The sequence below is a fragment of the Rhyacophila brunnea genome, unplaced genomic scaffold, assembly GCF_057557595.1.
Source record: "Rhyacophila brunnea isolate RB1 unplaced genomic scaffold, BYU_Rbru_1.0 scaffold_1, whole genome shotgun sequence".
Taxonomy (NCBI): domain Eukaryota; kingdom Metazoa; phylum Arthropoda; class Insecta; order Trichoptera; family Rhyacophilidae; genus Rhyacophila; species Rhyacophila brunnea.
Genome location: NW_028232751.1, coordinates 52,363,094 through 52,384,392, shown reverse-complemented (window position 1 = coordinate 52,384,392; position 21,299 = coordinate 52,363,094). Strand labels below are relative to the sequence as shown.

Genomic DNA, 21,299 nt, shown 5'->3' with positions numbered 1-21,299 from the left:
CCAAAATCATACATTGTATTATAAACACCATTAATTAAAACCTGATAAAATTTGGGCAATTTTCTTCAGCAATAATGACAATCTCTTATTCTCAACTGCGGTGACTTCTGGTTTAAGCCACGATATAGAAGTCAGTCAACAGTGGATAGACTCAAATGAATAGATTTACCAGGCATTATTATAATGAACGTGTGCGCATAAAAAAATCGCTTACCCGCTTCGGTGATTTCTCCGATGACAAGAGTTCATTTGCATTATCTTCCATGCATATTACTGTGGAAGGAACCGTGAAGGAGTTATCCGTGTAATCCATGAACATATATGGAAACTCCATGGAGTCATGACAGACATCTGAGACTGACACAATTTCTTCTATTACTGGTGTAGAAACAGTGAAAGGCTTATCGACATCATCCTTATATATGTAAGGTAAATTCACTGGGTCATTTGACGGGAGTTTACAAAATACAGACTGCGGGTCTTCAACACTGAAGGTTTTGCCGGCGTCAACAATTTCAGCGCTTGTCGTACCTTCTGAAGTTGTTACATAACCACTATCCAGATCTATTTCAATATCAGGGTAATGCTCAACCAAACCTAGATCATTATCATTTGTGGTTACCTGTGTATTAAATAATAAAATTAATTTTAACAAGTTACTCATTAAGCCTTAAAGTCAATTTTTGAACTCACAATGTTCGGTTGATACAAGAATTTTGACAGTCATGAATTATTTAAATTATATCGAATAATTTATATGAAATTGCATAAATAACTCGCTTTGAAATATAAACTGAGAACGCATCCTAACGTTCATTAAATTTTCACTTTTGGGTATACTCATCCGTTCGGATATGCGTCTCCGTTGCCAGTTTGCACGGAATAACTGTAAGCCGACTCTCACATCAAAACACGTCTCGCCTTAAAACGTGTCGAATACGTCAATGTGACGTCGTCGTTATTCAACACAAATAACAAAACACACATTGTCAAATGGAGCTCCGCAGATTGGTCGAATGCGACTGTTTCGCTTGAAAAAAACATCTGGTTGTTGCAATCGACAAGCTGCATCCTTCTCGGGCTCCGAGTCCAAGGGTCGAAGTCACATGCGAACACCCACGAATTGGTCATTCCTATACCGGCTCGCCGATTACTGCATTCAAATATCTATATGTTTCGAAGGCTACGGGCAACTGTCGCTAGGTAGATGTGCGCGGTATTCACCAGCAACACTGGATCTCAGTTCTCGGAAATTTTGTTCGGCAGTTTTGATGTGAGAGCCGGCTTATTTCTGTCAAATTGTTTTTTCTCTCAGTGTCGGTTCCCTGTCGCCAGTGTTGCCATCCGATGCTATATTGATAGTATATGAAATATATTGTTTATCGGGGTAATTACAATACCTAATCAATATGTATGATCAGATTGACAAGCACAAATTAGAGCTCAAATAATATATATCAAATATTTCCATAACTTACCCGCTTCGGTGACTCCTCAGGTAAAGTAAATGATGACAAGAGTTCCTTTGCATTATCATCTACGACTATAACCGTGGACGAAACTGCGAAGGAGTCATCTATACAATCCATGAACACATATGGCAATTTTGTTGAGTCGCGTAATACTGGAGGAATATAATCAATTGAGTGCAAATCTATCGCTTCTACGAGGGTTGGATATGTGTTGTCTAAAAATGAAATGTCAAAATCCAAATTTGGAATTTCTTCTTCATGTCGCGGTAAGTATGCATCTAATATTTCGTCAATCGCTGCGTCTGACCAATTCTCCATTGCGGTATTTGGTTATCTGCATATTAAACAAAACAGATTATTTTTTAAAGTTTCGCCATTCTAACCTTAAAGGAAAGTATAGAATTCACACCGTAGTTTAATACAAGAATGTTGAGGGTTAAGAATTATTTAATAATATGAACAAATAACAGTAATTGACTGGATGACTATAATCTCAGAGTTTATAGGAATTACATAAATAACTTGGATTAAAAGACAAACTGACAGCCTATGCTATGGCATTGATTTTAATATCATTGACAATATATGAAATATCACTTTTTCAGGATAATTATATCACTGACAATGATGTTTTTATGGTAATCAATATATACAATCAAGTTAACCAAGTCTCCATTGCGGTATTTGGTTATCTGCATATTAAACAAAACAGATAATTTTATAACAGTTCTAACCTATAACCTAAAAGTAAAGTATAGAAACCACAGCATACCTACATATGAAAGAATGTTGACGGTTATGAATTATTTAATATTACATATAAGAGTAACCTACTGAAAGTCTATAACCTGATAATTTATATAAAATTGCATAAATAACTCGCTTTGAAATATAAACTGACAGCCGATGCAATTGTTTTTGAAGTCGTTCATAACGTATGATATATACTGTTTATCGGGCTAATGATGATATCGGAGATTGTCGGTGGGTATTTTTAATATAAACAATATAGAAAATCAAGTTGACAAGCACAAAATACTTACCGATGTTATAAAAACCAAACACAAAGAGGATTTAGATTTAGCGACGCCGGCGCGCTGTCAAATATTTTGACGAATGAACCATAGATAAGAATGAACTTCAAAGAGCTATTTTATTGCCATACGCCAAAACGCTCATGGCTTGTTTCTTTTAAATTATTTTCAAATTATTTCATTATAGTAATATTAAATTTATTAAAAAGATACATGTGTTTGATACAATCAATTAAATAAAATATTCATTTACAATAATTCTCAACATTTTGAAATTTAAATTAGGTATAGGAATTAGGATTTAAAAATAATGTAAAAGTGGTATAATTTTACCCCAGTTTATGTACGGTAACTTATTTTAATTTTAATCCACTAGGTATTTATTATTTTTTTAATTGATAATTAAGGTAGGTATACAAAATAAGACTTGTGAGTCAGCAATTAAAATTTTTATTTACAATAATTCTCAACATTTTTAAATTTAAATTAGGTATTTAAAAATGTTGAGAATTATTGTAAATAAAAATTTTAATTGCTGACTCACAAGTCTTATTTTGTATAACCTACCTTTTTTATCAATTAAAAAAATAATAAATACCTAGTGGATTAAAATTAAAATAAGTTACCGTACATAAACTGGGGTAAAATTATACCACTTTTACATTATTTTTAAATCCTAATTCCTATACCTAATTTAAATTTCAAAATGTTGAGAATTATTGTAAATGAATATTTTATTTAATTGATTGTATCAAACACATGTATCTTTTTAATAAATTTAATATTACTATAATGAAGCCATGAGCGTTTTGGCGTATGGCAATAAAAATAGCTCTTTGAAGTTCATTCTTATCTATGGTTCATTCGTCAAAATATTTGACAGCGCGCCGGCGTCGCTAAATCTAAATCCTCTTTGTGTTTGGTTTTTTATAACATCGGTAAGTATTTTTGTGCTTGTCAACTTGATTTTCTATATTGTTTTATATTAAAAATACCCACCGACAATCTCCGATATCATCATTAGCCCGATAAACAGTATATATCATACGTTATGAACGACTTCAAAAAACAATTTGCATCGGCTGTCAGTTTATATTTTCAAAGCGAGTTATTTATGCAATTTTATATAAATTATCAGGTTTATAGACTTTCAGTAGGTTACTCTTATATGTAATATTAAATAATTCATAACCGTCAACATTCTTTCATATGTAGGTATGCTGTGGTTTCTATACTTTACCTTTTAGGTTATAGGTTAGAACTGTTATAAAATTATCTGTTTTTGTTTAATATGCAGAATAACCAAATACCGCAATGGAGACTTGGTTAACTTGATTGTATATATTGATTACCATAAAAAACATCATTGTCAGTGATATAATTATCCTGAAAAAGTGATATTTCATATATTGTCAATGATATTAAAATCAAATGCCATAGCATAGGCTGTCAGTTTGTCTTTTAATCCAAGTTATTTTATGTAATTCCTATAAACTCTGAGATTATAGTCATCCAGTCAATTACTGTTATTTGTTCATATTATTAAATAATTCTTAACCCTCAACATTCTTGTATTAAACTACGGTGTGAATTCTATACTTTCCTTTAAGGTTAGAATGGCGAAACTTTAAAAAATAATCTGTTTTGTTTAATATGCAGATAACCAAAATACCGCAATGGAGAATTGGTCAGACGCAGCGATTGGACGAAATATTAGATGCATACTTACCGCGACATGAAGAAGAAATTCCAAATTTGGATTTTGACATTTCATTTTTAGACAACACATATCCAACCCTCGTAGAAGCGATAGATTTGCACTCAATTGATTATATTCCTCCAGTATTACGCGACTCAACAAAATTTGCCATATGTGTTCATGGATTGTATAGATGACTCCTTCGCAGTTTCGTCCACGGTTATAGTCGTAGATGATAATGCAAAGGAACTCTTGTCATCATTTACTTTACCTGAGGAGTCACCGAAGCGGGTAAGTTATGGAAAATATTTGATATATATTATTTGAGCTCTAATTTGTGCTTGTCAATCTGATCATACATATTGATTAGGTATTGTAATTACCCCGATAAACAATATATTTCATATACTATCAATATAGCATCGGATGGCAACACTGGCGACAGGGAACCGACACTGAGAGAAAAAACAATTTGACAGAAAATAAGCCGGCTCTCACATCAAAAACTGCCGAACAAAATTTCCGAGAACTGAGATCCAGTGTTGCTGGTGAATACCGCGCACATCTACCTAGCGACAGTTGCCCGTAGCCTTCGAAACATATAGATATTTGAATGCAGTAATCGGCGAGCCGGTATAGGAATGACCAATTCGTGGGTGTTCGCATGTGACTTCGACCCTTGGACTCGGAGCCCCGAGAAGGATGCAGCTTGTCGATTGCAACAACCAGATGTTTTTTTCAAGCGAAACAGTCGCATTCGACCAATCTGCGGAGCTCCATTTGACAATGTGTGTTTTGTTTATTTGTGTTGAATAACGACGACGTCACATTGACGTATTCGACACGTTTTAAGGCGAGACGTGTTTTGATGTGAGAGTCGGCTTACAGTTATTCCCGTGCAAAACTGGCAAACGGAGACGCATATCCGAACGGATGAGTATACCCAAAAGTGAAAAATTTAATGAACGTTAGGATGCGTTCTCAGTTTTATATTTCAAAGCGAGTTATTTATGCAATTTCATATAAATTATTCGATATAATTTAAAATAATTCATGACTGTCAAAATTCTTGTATCAACCGAACATTGTGAGTTCAAAAATTGACTTTAAGGCTTAATGAGTAACTTGTTAAAATTAATTTTTATTATTTAATACACAGGTAACCACAAATGATAATTGATCTAGGTTTGGTTGAGCATTACCCTGATATTGAAATAGATCTGGATAGTGGTTATGTAACAACTTCAGAAGGTACGACAAGCGCTGAAATTGTTGACGCCGGCAAAACCTTCAGTGTTGAAGACCCGCAGTCTGTATTTTGTAAACTCCCGTCAAATGACCCAGTGAATTTACCTTACATATATAAGGATGATGTCGATAAGCCTTTCACTGTTTCTACGCCAGTAATAGAAGAAATTGTGTCAGTCTCAGATGTCTGTCATGACTCCATGGAGTTTCCATATATGTTCATGGATTACACGGATAACTCCTTCACGGTTCCTTCCACAGTAATATGCATGGAAGATAATGCAAATGAACTCTTGTCATCGGAGAAATCACCGAAGCGGGTAAGCGATTTTTTTATGCGCACACGTTCATTATAATAATGCCTGGTAAATCTATTCATTTGAGTCTATCCACTGTTGACTGACTTCTATATCGTGGCTTAAACCAGAAGTCACCGCAGTTGAGAATAAGAGATTGTCATTATTGCTGAAGAAAATTGCCCAAATTTTATCAGGTTTTAATTAATGGTGTTTATAATACAATGTATGATTTTGGGCCATTAGGGTCAAAAGTATCAAATGTATCAAAATTTTTCGCAGTTTTGAGTTTCGTATGGTACTGGACATAAAATAACATATTACGTTTAGTCACAAATAGACAAGAGAAAGGGAGAAAGAGAGACAAAAAGTTCATCAGTTAAAATATAGTTCAATACGTCATATCTCGTGAAAATACTTTCTTGTTAATGTCAGTGGAATGTAAATTCATTTGTTTTTGGGGTCTACTGTAAAGTAAGACAATGAGATACATTTTTTGACCCTATTAGGCCGATTTAGTATGTATTGTTACTTAAATGCAAGGAATTACACAATATTCTCCAGTTTCGTATCCCCACTAGATATATCAAAAATTGTTACTACAGTGAAACCCCGATTCTACGTTTTTCAAGGGACCCTAAAAAAGTGATAAATGCGGGATACTGTTATGTATATGTTCCTTTATTGAGATGCAAAATTAATGCTGAATTTTGATTATTCTGGTCGAAATTAAATGAGGTTTTTCAAATTTTAAGGAATGTCCAGGGTTATGCTCTGACAATACCATAATAGCTCAATTTTGATCTACGCTGAACATGTGGGCCCTTAACCCCTATATGTAATTTGTCTCCAGGAATAATGTAAAAGTTAAAATAACTAAAATCAAAATAACACGAATTCACGGTTAGCACAATTGGAGTGGTTACAAGTATCGTTCCCGATCTAAAATACATCTTGTCTTTCCCCTAGTAACATAAAACTAACCATATAGTTTTTATTATATTGAGATGCATGTCGCGTACTGTCACGGTGACATTTTATTCTATGGTTTCGTCATTTTGCAGAATATTTTGAACGAACACGATCTCTTTAAATCGAATGATAGAGTAATCTAGTAACGAGTCTCCGCAAATTCAATAATATTTTGAACGGAACTCAACCCGCAGACCAAAGATAATAGACAACATTCTTATAGAAAATACAGTGTCAACCGCAAAAAACACGTGATTTTGACATGATTCGAAAATGTCTAGGCATGTAGAAAATGATAACAAACGTTCATTGAGTCGTGCAGGTGTCGATGTAATGCAGTACAATGTGAGGTGACCTCATTGTTGTTCTGGTGATTTTGGCAGATTTTGCTAACTGATAATGTTCGTTCAAAGATTCAAAATGTGATACGGATGGGAGCATCAGTCTGATAACATTTTAAGCACCAAGAAAAACGATATTACACCCTTTCTTCCCATAGCGGCAGCTTACTATGACACGTGATAGTACACGACATGCACCATAACATATTTCGCGCTTTATACGTATCATACATTAAATTGAAGGGGCAATGAGAATGTTTCTGAATGGACATTCTTGATACAAATATGGAGCAATTTAATGAGAAATCAATTCATCGGCTAGATCTGAGAAAATAAATCACACTTACCAGCATTTACAGCTTACTTGCGAGATATTTAATTAAGTATTGTTTTTTCAGGCTTAAAATACTCATAGCAGAGCCGCATTCATTAAGGAAATTGTCATGATGGACCCAAAGGTAATTATTGCCTTGCCGCTCTACCTACAGGCCAAATATATATTGAATTTGCTTACAATGGTTGGTTAATCTACTGAATTGGTTCAGTCAGTAAAACATGGGACTGGTATGTGTATGTTTTAGTGAGCGTTTGGACATTGTGAGTTAACCATATTTTGCTGTGTTATAGTTGAACATGACTAATGGTAAATTCAGATTTTAAAATGTCATTCACTGCCAAGATATATTAAAATTTTTCTTTTCGTATGTCAGTAGGGTGCATAAAACAACATATAAACAAACACACATAATATCTCTCATTATTTTACCATGTTCGCCTCTTAGTTGTAGCATATGGACACCGCATGTCGTCTCCAAGAACCCCTGTCGCTCGTCAGCCTTTCAAGACACCGCACGTCTGGTTGGCTTAACACTGTCAGTGTGATGGTGGCTACTCGGTCCGTTCTCTTATCTCCTCGTTACTCCTAAAGTCATACCACCCTAAACGATTTCTACCGCAAACATCTGTTCTTGAAGCACAGTATACGGTTGCTCTGAGCTTTCGTAAGCCGCCATGACTAGTGATGTTATAATACATTTTAGCTTTTATGCTAAACATTGCAACGCTGTATCCGTCTCGCTCAGCGGGAGCCATCCTGGAGTGGTGTAAAGACTGGATTAGATTCTAAATACACTAGTTATTGGCAATGTGATTTATAGTAATTCTGACATTTGGTTTTCTTCCAGGTAATTCTCTAACGGATGCAAACCAAAGACTGATGACGGAACGAAAAGACTGTTTATATAATATATTTATTTAATTGTTGTTATTAGATTCAATTTGTCCCGTTTTTGTTGACATTTTTGAATTAAATATTGTTATTATCAATTATTAATGATAGCTTTTTATACTTACAATTTACAATTTAAAATTTACTATTTACTATTTACAATGTTACGATCTATTTGTCTCGCTTTTTGAACATTTTTGAATCAATGTATTTACACTAAGATCTTTATTATCTATAGAAATGAAACTTATTAAATTATTATGTATTACTTGAACTATAAAGTATAATAATACGTACTATGAGGATTGTAATCCATTTGTGATACTAATAAGTAATAACATATTTTTGAGATAGCCAAATGAGCCTAGTCATTTCGAAAAATGAGAATTATAAAATTAAAAATTAATCAAATCGATACCTCCTTCGTATAAGGTCGGAACTGCAAAATGGAAACTTTTCAGTATTACGATTTCAATGACTTCACAATGTTAATTTAAAAGCTGGAATCATAATTTTTTAGTTATGCCTATAGGTACAATATTTACTGTTTTTTTTTTTTTTTGATATTGTTTTATTATCTTTAAAATTATTTATTTATTAATTAAGGCAACGAAAGCCAAAAACGCAATTCCGACCTTTAACGTAGGAAGTGTTGAAATGTATAAGATATTTTTTGATCTAGCCGTTGATTGGCTAATATATTTACTGTTGATAGATGTGAAACCCGCAATGGTTAGAATGGTAATACATAATATTAAATTCCACAAGTTTAGTTCTTTCGTTGATATTTATTTTGGTTATACATAACACCATAATCATTACGTGTCTTGCTTTTGTTCTAAACTTACCATAGTCTTGATAATGGTTACCGGTAAATAGTTATTTATCGTTAACTAAAAAAACTTCATTTGTGGATTTTAATATTATGCAATAATTATTGTAGAATGGAATTCTACCAAAGGAATCTAATCTTAATTAATGAAATGAAATTAAGTTTATCCACAGAATTGTTAATGTGGTATTTATTGTCTAGTTTTTGTATATGAATCCTATTTACTTAATTGATTATGAGGAATAAATATATGATATGTAATTCTTCTGTGATAATTTAATATTGAAGAAACAAATACGTAAATACTATTGACGATGTCTAAGTAAATAGTATTTACACTTATGAATGTTCAAATTTTGTTATTTTCTTTGATTATGTTGAATATTTTTGGCATTTATTTTCGTTGTTCAAGTAAGACTAGAATAAATTTAGTCGAGACTTATCCAACATATTATGTGATATGGAAATCGTCTGTGTTAATAAATATATTTTTTTTGTTATGATTATTAAGTTTTCCAATGTGATATGGTTTGTTAGTCATGATGATGTACACATTATGCTGCCAATGTATAATTGATATGAAATATATACCTATTATTTTGCATACACTGTTGTATTATTTTTTCGGATAAATAAATAAACATGCACACCTTCCAAGCAGTTCTATCTATACAGGTGCACAAAATTGTTCACTTCCATTTGGGATTCAACCCGTTGATAAACCTCGAACTGTGGCTCTTGGATCTTCCGATTATGTTAATATCATTTTCATAAACCAGCAGTTGTGCAGGTTTATTGAATACGGTTTCACTGCCATAAGTTATTTTACCAATATATTCATGTGCATAAACAAATGAACATTGTAGACAAAACTGTTCGATAGTTGTATTATATCTGTTTACGAACATTTTAAATATTTTGATACAAATGTCGAATGTACGAATGGAAAACATTATTCACATACGGATATTCTTCGTCTTAACTAGCCTTTATTAAAATCACATAGACTTCATTCTGGACACGCACTACATATTTTGTCTGCTATTTTGAACGTGCATCGCTTCAAACAGTGCTGTCCTGATGATGGTGTCATAATATGCTTATTATGCTGTTCTGAAGTCTACAGATAATGTGGAATATAATAAATACTATTACACTGCCCTTCCAAGGAAGAAGGCAGTAACTCGTAAAATTTGTGAAATTTATTTATGAATGCCATCCGTCAGGTAATTTTGAAAGCTACCTTATAGTATTTTTCACACTTTCAAATATTTCAGTTTTATGTCTGATTTTAATAATGAAAACTTTATAACAAAGTCTACAGGACCAAATGATACGACGTGGTCCTGCGACCTTGTCCTGCAGAATTCATAATATTATGCATTGCGCCAGATAACGAACTGAAATAATGACAACTACAACACACTAAATATAGAAGAAGCCCTTCAAATATCAGAAATAAATAATAAACAGTATTAATAATTAATAGGGATTTCTTTAAATTTATTCAACACCGCATTCAAATTTATTATATATAAAGAAGACTTCCATTGAGAATCAATATTCGACCACTTCAAAATGTCTTATATCATATAAACACAATTTTCTAGTTTATTATGTATATACAGTACTCTCTCAGTAATCCGCCACCCCAAAAACCAGACAAGTGTCCAGTTAGTGAAAGTGGCGGATTATAGTGCATACATACAAAATATGGTCAAAATTAAAACAAGTATTTTGTAAAATAGTTTTTTTGAGAAATTTATACTAGAAAATTATGATTTTATTTATAATCAAAATCAAGTATTTACTAAATTATACATTACAGTAAATCACTTGACACGACCAGTTGTTCAGGTGAGGCATATATTCTTGAATGGCATAGGATTCCTGGCTTTCCCTATGACCAAAAGCTTCAGTTTGTGTGTTCCAGTTGTATTGGAGCATGGTATAATTGTGATGCGGTCCTTGGGCTCTTTCCTCCCTGGTACATTACTTTCTTCGCGATGAACGTACATTTTACGAAGGAGAAGTTTCCAAGATAAACTCGTCTCATCTGCGTTGTATACTTGTACGCGGCGGACTACTGAATTTGACAATCGAATACCAGCAAATTATAGAGCTTGAGTTTGTGCTTTCAACTAGTAAAAATAACAGCGGATTATAGTAGTTGTCGGATAATCGAGCGGCGGATTACTGAGAGTGTTCTGTAAGTGTATAAAGTATATAAATTAGTAACAGTCACGCTTCACGAAGATATCCTCCCGGTCGAACCAAGACGACCATAACAATACTATAACTGGAAATGCACCAAATGTAAAACACATGGGTGGTAGTCATTTCGTAATTTATTATTCGGATCGCTAGCATCCGTTTTTGTCGTCCGCGCTTTCTTGTCTTTTAGAGATGCCGCATATGATTATTAAAGTAAACAGTGGATGTCCCAGATCCCAGATAGTTGCACTAATTTTTTGAGTGACTCGGGTCTAGTGGGGCCAACCCAGCGAACAGAAGGCTGTTCGATGACCAAATCATCCGGATCAGTGACTATCCATACGCTATCCATTTCTCTACAACATAGGCATTGTCAGTTAAGGTCCTGCCGTCACCGTCGTCAATAACACATGTTTTAGGAGTAAACCTCACTATATGTACTTACGTTGTTTTTTTCACAATATTTCAAAACAAACTGTAATTCTTATTTTAAGGTCATTGGACCCGTTTTTTCCTGTCTTCTCAGAAACGTGGAAATGCCAAGCACGGTTAAAACGAATTGATAGACAATTAACTCTTTATTTATTTAAAATCTGATAAATAGTATTCTAATGCAACTATTAGTGTCATTTAAATTTTACGAATCACGTTACTTTTAAAAATAAATGACAAATACTCAGTCCTGTTTTCGAAATTGGCCAAAATGACTCTGCCGCAATGGCTGTAGAACTTAATAATAGTTTTGGAGGTGTAGATTGTGTCTAAGAAATGTGTAGAATAATACTTTTAATTGATTAATCCACGCACTTTTTTAATATCAGAAAAATAAAGATTTTAAAGCCATTTTATTTGAGCATAAATTAGCCAATTTTGAATGATTTTTTCTCACAGACTAATATATACTGCACAATAAAAATATATTTTTATTATAATATAACATTCATTTAATATTATAAATAATAATCAACAATGAAAAGATAAATAAAACCCCATAAATTCTGTATAATTAGTGACGCTATATTACCAAAATACGTAGTAAGTTTCATGTATGTTATCCTATTTTCAGACGTTTTAGAAATATAATTATTTTGCAGAATTAACAAAAAAAGACAATCTGATCAATTGACTGATACAGTTTTTTCATTTTTTAAATACAATATTATAGTTAGTAGACGCCTGACTTTGAAGATGTGGATGTGTATTTTTTTTTTAAATTTAGTTAGGGAACATTATTTGACTCACATAATATTTAGAACTACATATTTTTCAACAAGCCACATTAAGGGCGGACGTGCTCAGCGTGGGTCAAAATGGAGCTTTTTTTCTATTTTCAAAGCATGATCCTGGACATTCCTTAAACGTTGTAGATAATCTATTTATATAATTTTGAAGCCTTATTATCCTTTATATTTATTTTATACATTTGATGACTGCGTAAAGTATTTTTATTACATAAAATAGTATTCTTTTAAACCTCTCGCTCTAATGTTTTAGGATATAGTCATATTTCAGTACATAAATATGCAGTGGTGTTAAGATTTCTTACATTTATTAATTTTTAAACGCATTTATAAAACCATCAGTATAATTTATGTCGACATTATTATAGTGAAATATTTAGGATAAAAAATTATATTGATAATCTTTGTGATCCCAAATTTGACAAGAATTAGGCATTTTATTATTCAAAAAATGGGCAAGATTAACACATTTGAAGATAATTCTAAAGATACTAATTATAAGCTATGTCTTTGACCATTGAAGTGTGATAAACATCCTACGAATAATGATTGCTTTATAATAATTATTGACCGAAGAATAAGGTAGTGCTTTTTTGAAATATGCCATTTCTTTTGGCATTCCCCAGTAGTTAAGCTACAACATACGGCCATAGCCATAAATTGACAAACTATAATTGAAGTAGGGAGTAAAATGATGTTAACGTGCGTGTTTGAACATGTACCTAACTGAAATTTTTTTTTTTTTTAAACGGTACATGTTAAAACACGCATAAAATAAAAACGATAAATAATTTAATAATATAAGTTAAAGTGTATAGAAATAAACCAACGGCGTTCCAATAAGCGGTCCCTTTTTCAATTGAAATTTGGATATGAATCTAACAGCCTTAATTACGCAATTTTTTTTTATAGTTTGACGTTAATTCATATTTACCTATTTCACGCGACCTAAAAACCACCTGGCAACTGATCATGAGGCCCGACGTTTGGTGTGAAGCATCAGCAGTTGTGTATGCCTGGGAATGTCACAGGAGCAGATGCCCAAGACTGAGGTCGTCACGAACTCAATTGTGCTTTTGCGAAATCTAGTCGCCATAGACAAAGACTGTGAAGCAAGATTTGGTTTATGACTTAATGACGGCCAGGCCACAAAACGCAAGGAATTCAACACCCGCTCAATATTCTCAAATATTACATATATTGAATGCGCGTTTCGTTTACGTGACAAACTTTAATGCATATTATGTTATAAACGTTGATACCAGCCTTTCTCTTTCAAAGAGGATGGTGAAGACCGTATCACTAGCACGCCAGAAGCGGGGTGGAATTGAGAGAAACGTTGTCGATTGGCAGGAGTTTATTATATCGTTGTTATGCAGGGTATTGTTGTTTAGTGTAGGCCTCCGAATCCTCGGCTAGCTCCGGGCCTGGAGTGGAGGTACACACAATTTCTTGGAGAGCAGGTAGGCACTTATTATAGTTATTGAAACACAAAGTTCTACATTATATTCTAATTTATTAGAACCATAACCACAATAAAGTCACAATATTTATCAAATGTCTAATTTAATTAATTAAAGAAAAGTCAGAGAACACTTATTATTATAACTTAAGATTTAATATCTTATTATTATCACTACGCTAACACCAGCGAGATTGCGCGAGCACGGGACCTTGTTAAGAAAGGTTGAGGACCGGGTCCAATGATCAAAGATAAAAAATACGCGAAAAACGGCTAAGTCGATGATTGACACTTCGCCCGCGATCTGTCAGAGTGACAGTAGGTATCGAGGTATGGGTATCGACCAGTAGGTATTTGTACCTTGGCGAATACCTCGTCACAAGTCTCGGCGACTTGTATATAAAAATGCAGATAAAATCACGCCGCTGACCTTCGCAGGTTCAGGGTCGTAAATGCGAGCGAAGACTGATATGGAAATTAATAATTGGGGGTTTATATGCAAATCTGCCCGATTTCATCCCTTAGTCCGACGTTTTGAGGGTGACAAAATTAATTAACGGTTTCCTTACGAGATTGGCGGAAATTGTACAATGACTAATTACCCGCGACATCTACGCAAGGGCCGACTAAGTAAAATCATAGGCGCAAGTCGACGCTCGCCGATGGGCGGCGTCGCTCACGCGTCACTTACGTACTTCGAGTACTTGCTAGTACCGAGAGTGCGCAATTGCTGTAGCAGTAGCCCATTGTTTCTGGGCCAGCCCCACGAAAAACGCACCTACGAAGGCGTGCGCGGCATCGACGGATTTGTGGTTGAATTGCCTATCGATACAGCACACCCCCCGCGTGGTGGCGCTCTTCATGGCTGAGGGAGGGGCGTTCCCGCGGCGGCCGGCTTTACGGGCCCTAGCGGCACGAAGGTACCTCTCACTCAGAAACAAGAGTACTACAAAGTTAGCCTGGATGATAAGGCGTCATATGCCAGTGGTTAACTTGGCATATTTGTGGCACCAGGCCTACGACAGCGCATACCAATCCTTCGGCCAACTACCGTTGGGGGGTCCAAATTTGAGGCGCCCCGACGGCCTGAATACCTACTTGACGTTAGTCTAAGAACATGAACTCGGTAGATTGTTAATCTGACTACAAAATGAATGCTTAATATTAATTAATATCAAGCGGGGAAGTTACTTTATTCGAATATATAAATGTACTGGTCGCGCAATCTTTCTTACATTAACAACTAATATAGCTCGGTGTCGCCACAGGCACATACTTACGACTAGTTGACGGATGTTATTCCGTCAACCAAACATATAGGCAGTAATAATTGCTTAGTGCATACTCATACCTCGCCGACCAAAGATTTCCCGCACTTTATTCCAGTACGTGGTCTCCTTGATCGACCAAAATCATTGATCCGATTCTCCCGTCGCGCGTGAGCGTGATGCCGTCATACACGCGAGCGAGAGGGGCTCTGTCACTGCAAAGCGGGCAAATTCGTATCGCGAAATCGATTTCTACACATACGACAGAGACGCCGTCGTATGTCAGAGCAGGAAAGCTGCCAGAATACCGATTCGGAAACGCCGCGCGCGGAACAGCCGCGGATATTAAAAATCGAATTTAGTATGAGAAATTAATTGCGCGGGATCGTGATTAAAATCGGATCGATGATTGCCCTACGTGTTGCTATGCTTTGTGATTGCACATATGTACAAATGGGAGCTTTCGCAACAGGCCTATGAGCATATGTTAACAATTATTGTGCCGTGTACGCGCGACGCGTAGCGACATCGAACTATCTACCTTAACATTACATACATCTTAACTACCTTAATTATTATATACCATTAACGCCCATCTATAGTCCCCCTTTATTACTTTGTTATCCTTTGCATTACATATTTTTACATTTACCTATTATATTACAATTTATATTACATATTTATCTTACATCCAAATCATATTTTATATCTAATTTAATTTAATTACCCCCTTATCTAGACGTATATTTAATTAACATTTTAATCTTATAACCCTTTACCTTATACCTATACGGCTTAACCATCCACAGCTCACTCTGAGAAGTCGTGGGACCTGTCAGAGCAAACTGCGGGACTTAACATATGAAATATTTTGTTCAGCCTTGCCAAGGGTCGTCATCATTCCATCGGTGGCACATTGACTACCAGGGTCAGACCGAGCGGCTGGGGAGCATTACTCCTTATGGGAGCGCCCCCCACAGGGGCAGAAAAACCAGTCGGTGACATTAGGCGGGTTGTAGACGCGGTTTTTCTGGCTGAAGATGCTTGCGGCTTGGCGGGCTGCCGACGCAGTTTTTTTTCTGGCTGGAGATGCTGGCTGTTCGACGTCCGAGGCGAGAGGCGAGAGAGAGCATTCCGCGCGCATCAAAGTGTGGGATACGCGGCGTCATGGCGCTGTCGGCTGTTGTGGGTCTGTCGGTCGCGAACCTCTGTTTTACCGACGGATTTCTTTGTCTAGTGACGGCGCTGTTTTGAGCGGCCGTTTTCGGTAGCTTGTGTCAGTCTGTTTGAATTTTGGCGGGGGCGCAGACGAATTTTAAAGTCGGAAATTTGAGTGGGGGTGCGAAGAGTGGACGTAGGCTGTGGTGTTTTGGAAAAGTTGATGGTTCGGATACATGTTTAAGTTTATCCCATATTTCTCCACACTTGAGAGCTGTACATTCTTACAGCCATACCTAGTGGATAATTATTCACTTCCTTTAGTTTTGTGTTCCCTGGCTATATGACGCTACTGGGCAAAGTGATTTCTATCAAAAATGGAAAGCTATGGGCCCAAGTAGCATGTGGAAAATATTTGGTGTTATTATCCTGTGTCTACACTTATAGCTGTGTTAACAAGAGTTGAGGCCAAGCAATACTCACACAGACGCATTGTTTACAAAAAGGATGTTTAACAACATCAACGTATACGCATGCTGTCGTCTTTTCACTATAAGTGAAATAAGTAGGCGTAAGCAAGACGAACGGCTGTTTCTCGTAAACGTTGTGCAATGCTCGTTGCCTCATAAGTGCACTAATACTCACAATCTTTCGGATCTGTGTTCACACCAACTCTGGCTGAGAGTCTTATACCTGAAATTCGTCATTATGCTGCCTAAGTGATTTAGCTTAAGGGTTTGTAAGGACCATCCCCACATCGTTATCATGTCAAAAAAACATGTCCGATATTTTTATCATTGTCATAATATACCTTCTTAATTACTATTATTATTACACAAATAAATAAAGCAATGATTGTAAATTATGTAATAACATAATGCTGATTACGCAGTATTAAAGTAATTAATTAAATTAAATAAGCCCTCTTTCAAGGTGACACCTCACTCACTCAGTTTCATCCCATCGTCGCGGTATAAATCTCGTTCTACAAAGGATGTGAATGCATTAGCATTAGTATACGCATACTGGGGAGCGAATCAAATAACCCCGGAATAAATTTCCGCATTATTGATCCTGCGGCAGATGGTGTGCTGTTCCATATTATCTCTTATCATACTATCTATTTTTTTTTGGTAACTTAGGGAGAAGTGTGTATAAGTTGAAGGTGTTTTGTGTGTTGTGGTTTGTTTAGCATATTTGTCAGCTTCCTCGTTTCCGGCAATCACTGTATGACTTCTTATCCGGAAGAATATAGGATTCGTTTCTATCATGTTGATAGTGTTAGGATGTCTTTACTAGTAGGTGTATGGATGTGGGGCTTTGGAGATCTTGACTATCTAAAAATATGTTAACAGAGTTCTAGCTGTGGGATTTTAATCATTTCAGGGTTCACTCAAGAGATCCTCTGTATTGCATTTCTGGTTGGAAAACAATGCTGAGTAACTTTCGAGCTTGAATTTTCAGGGGCTATTTAAGATTCTTAGTTAGCTAATCCTAAATTAGTTAATTAATCCTAAGCATATTATAATGTTCACAGGTAACGCAATATGTCGAGAAAGGTACGGAATATAATAAAATCCCATGCCAACAGAACTTTAATTCAATCTTTATTCAATTACTGCGATGTTATGAAATTTATTGTGTAACCACTTCAGTTGGCAACCGTCCGCAGTTAATATGTAAGTATATCATAAAATTGTCAATATCGCCGCTGTGAGCGATAGCACAAACACAGCGCGTTCGGCTGCCAAGCGAAAAGTTGGCGGTTCAAATCCACTCGTGGGCTAAATGTACTGAGAGCCTACCGCAGATAAACGTCAGATTTTAGTTGTCTATACCCGTTGCCAACTCGAGTAGAAAAACGATACATTCACAACGATTGTATATGGATGACCTGGCATTGTTCTATAGATAGAGTGCTCATACTGACGCGCCTGTTGGGTTCATACAGGGAATGGTTTGATTTGGATAGATGAGTTACATCTCTACATATATAAAAATCTCGTGTCACGGTGTTTGTGGTCGCACTCCTCCGAAACGGCTCTACCGATTTTTATGAATTTTTTAATGTATATTTGTTAGGTATAAGAATAGGTCGTAAAGTATATTTCATACCGCTAGGTGATTAGGGTGTCCCTATCCAGAAAAAAATCTATTTTTTTGACATTTTTTTTTTCTATTTTTTTTATTTGGCATTAAAAAATACCTATAATCCCATATTTTCACCCTCCTACCCCCACCTTCCCATTTTTAATCGCGATCTTTGCATTTTTTAATCGCGATTTTAGTATTTTTGTATGAACAAATTCAACCTTCGTTCGTATTTCAAACAGAACGAAATTATTTATGTTGTTGAATGACAGATGGCGCTACGTCCGAGAAGAATTCGCGAGAAGCATCGCGTCATTTTGCCATTTCATTAGGCATATCACAACGCAGTGCGTGCAAAATTTTGTACGATTTATTTTAATTTACCTATTTGTGTTCGTGTATTACAGTGAACAATGCCAGCAAGACGCAAGGGGGCCTATTTGGGCCGTCGAACGAATAAAGCAACAAACATGCAAAATAGTAGAGCAGAAAGAACAGACGAACAAATCCAACAAGATAACAAAAATGTGCGTGTAAGCATGTCGCAATTGCGTGCATCTCAATCACGAGAGGCACGAGCTGAACGAAATCAACAACGACAATTGGAACGGAGACAAGCGCGCCGGTTCGTAGTTAACACACGCAGAGCAAATGACCGACAACGCCAACAAGTAGGTACATCGAGCATTTACATCCGCTTTGTTCCTTCGTCTCGCATTCGACGAGCCAGATATTGAATATTCCGCTCATCCGAAAGTGCTGATTGGTGCTATGGACAAAGAATGTCCCCATTGTCATGCGCTCAAATTCAAACATGAGTCAACCGGAATGTGTTGCGCATCAGAAAAGTGCAACTGGTAGATATTGAGACACCACCAGAACCATTGAACGGTTTGCTCATCTGCACGCATCAAGATTCAAACCTGTTCCTGAAGTCCATTCGCACATTTAATTCATGCTTCCAAATGATTTCGTTCGGAGCAACAGAAATAGTTCACAATACTGCGGCAAATGGTCAACAATTCCGTTCAACGTTCAAAATCAAAGGCCAAGTGTACCACAAAGTAGGCTCATTGCTGCCAATGCCAAACGAACCTCTTAATTTTTTACAAAGCTAGTTCATGGACGGTGAAGGCATCATTCGTGTGGATGCACGATGCGGCTACAATAAACTCAATTCGCCTAATGCAAGGCGCATCGTTGGCGAACTGGACGCCCTATTGAATGAGCACAATGAATTATTGAAATTCTTCAAATCACACATGCACGAATTGCAAAGTGACAATCACGCTATTGTCATCAATCCTGATAAAACACCAGCTGGAGAGCACGTGCGTCGATTCAATGCGCCTGTTGTTGACGACGATATCGATCAATTTTAAATTATGTTAGTATGTAGGTATATATAATTCAAATATAATTCGCAAATCTCCACGTGTCATTGCTGCTCACCAAGAACGTGACGTCCAAGAACAACGGAAGTAAACTAGACATCGCGAACCCGATAAAAAATAAAGTCCTGTTAAAACTTTATAGTACTTACCTAATTAATACATCTTGTTTCCAACCAGTGCGATGACTTTTTAATGGAAAGATATTTCCGTTATTACTAAGTTTAGGTAGCTATTCTTATATATATATACCTAATGATTCTCCTCGATTTGCCGACCTTTGGGTAACTGCCGCCCCCAAGCGACGCTCAATCTGCCTACCCCCACGGGACGTCACTGGGCAAGGATAATTATCAGCAACTGAGAGCCAAAATTTCGTTAACTGTTTACCATTGAAACTATTTTTCAGTGACGTACCTTCTGATAAAGCTAATGAGATACGAGGCATATACAGCATTTTCATTAATATTAACGAAATGGGAACCAATATGTGTTGAAGATTTCATATTCAGCAATTGTGCTGACATCTGTAGTGCATTGGCAATTCAAATTATTATTATTTTATCACAATATTTTCCGTAACTTAAGTTTATTTCATTTTTTATGAATTATGAATACATAGCTGAATGAAATATCAAATTTATCACTTCCTATTTTTTTTAATTCATGTATACAGTGGCGAGGGCCCACTCAATATTCGCTCGCGACCCACTGGTGGCTCGCGACCCATAGTTTGGGAAACCATGCCATCATCGTACGTAAGCAGTCCACGTCATTATGCAAGAATACATACAGGATGCTATGACTTTCGTGCGCGAGTACGGACAACCGTATTTATTTATAACGTTTACATGTAATCCAAAGTGGCAGGAGATTACATCTTTGCTATTGACAGGCCAAAATGCAATACATCGTCATGACATTACAGCACGTGTGTTCAAAAAAAAATAGAAGTCTTTAATGAGCTTCATTACAAAATTACGCGTATTCGGTCCCGCACGTTGCTGGATGTATTCGGTAGAATGGCAAAAGCGAGGATTACCTCATGCACACATTTTGATTTGGTTAGTCGACAAAATACGCCCTGAGGAAATCGATAGTGAATCGACCGCATTATGCTAGCAGTTTCGGCGGGACAAGGTGGATTCTTTTTTTTTTGATGCACCAGGTGGAACTGGCAAAACATTTCTCATTTCGCTAATTCTCGCTGAAATACGATCGAATAATGGCATCGCATTGGCCGTTGCATCATCTGGCATTGCAGCAACTTTATTGGATGGGGACAGAACAGCTCATTCAGCATTTAAGCTGCCACTGAATTTTCAAAATAACCCAGACGCAGTGTGCAACAT

General features: G+C 35.9%; 2 long non-coding RNA genes across 2 annotated transcripts; one reads left to right on the top strand and one right to left on the bottom strand.

Moving 5' to 3' along the window:
- Positions 1 to 104: 104 nt before the first annotated feature.
- LOC147079946 (uncharacterized) lies at positions 105 to 2,594 on the bottom strand. The gene is made up of 3 exons (XR_015071147.1): positions 2,516 to 2,594; positions 1,479 to 1,806; positions 105 to 622 (listed from the first exon to the last, which is right to left on the bottom strand). It is a non-coding gene; the product is annotated as an uncharacterized LOC147079946 (long non-coding RNA).
- Positions 2,595 to 5,364: 2,770 nt separating this feature from the next.
- LOC147079945 (uncharacterized) lies at positions 5,365 to 9,721 on the top strand. Its single transcript, XR_015071138.1, has 3 exons — positions 5,365 to 5,773; positions 7,461 to 7,520; positions 8,247 to 9,721. It is a non-coding gene; the product is annotated as an uncharacterized LOC147079945 (long non-coding RNA).
- Positions 9,722 to 21,299: the final 11,578 nt, after the last annotated feature.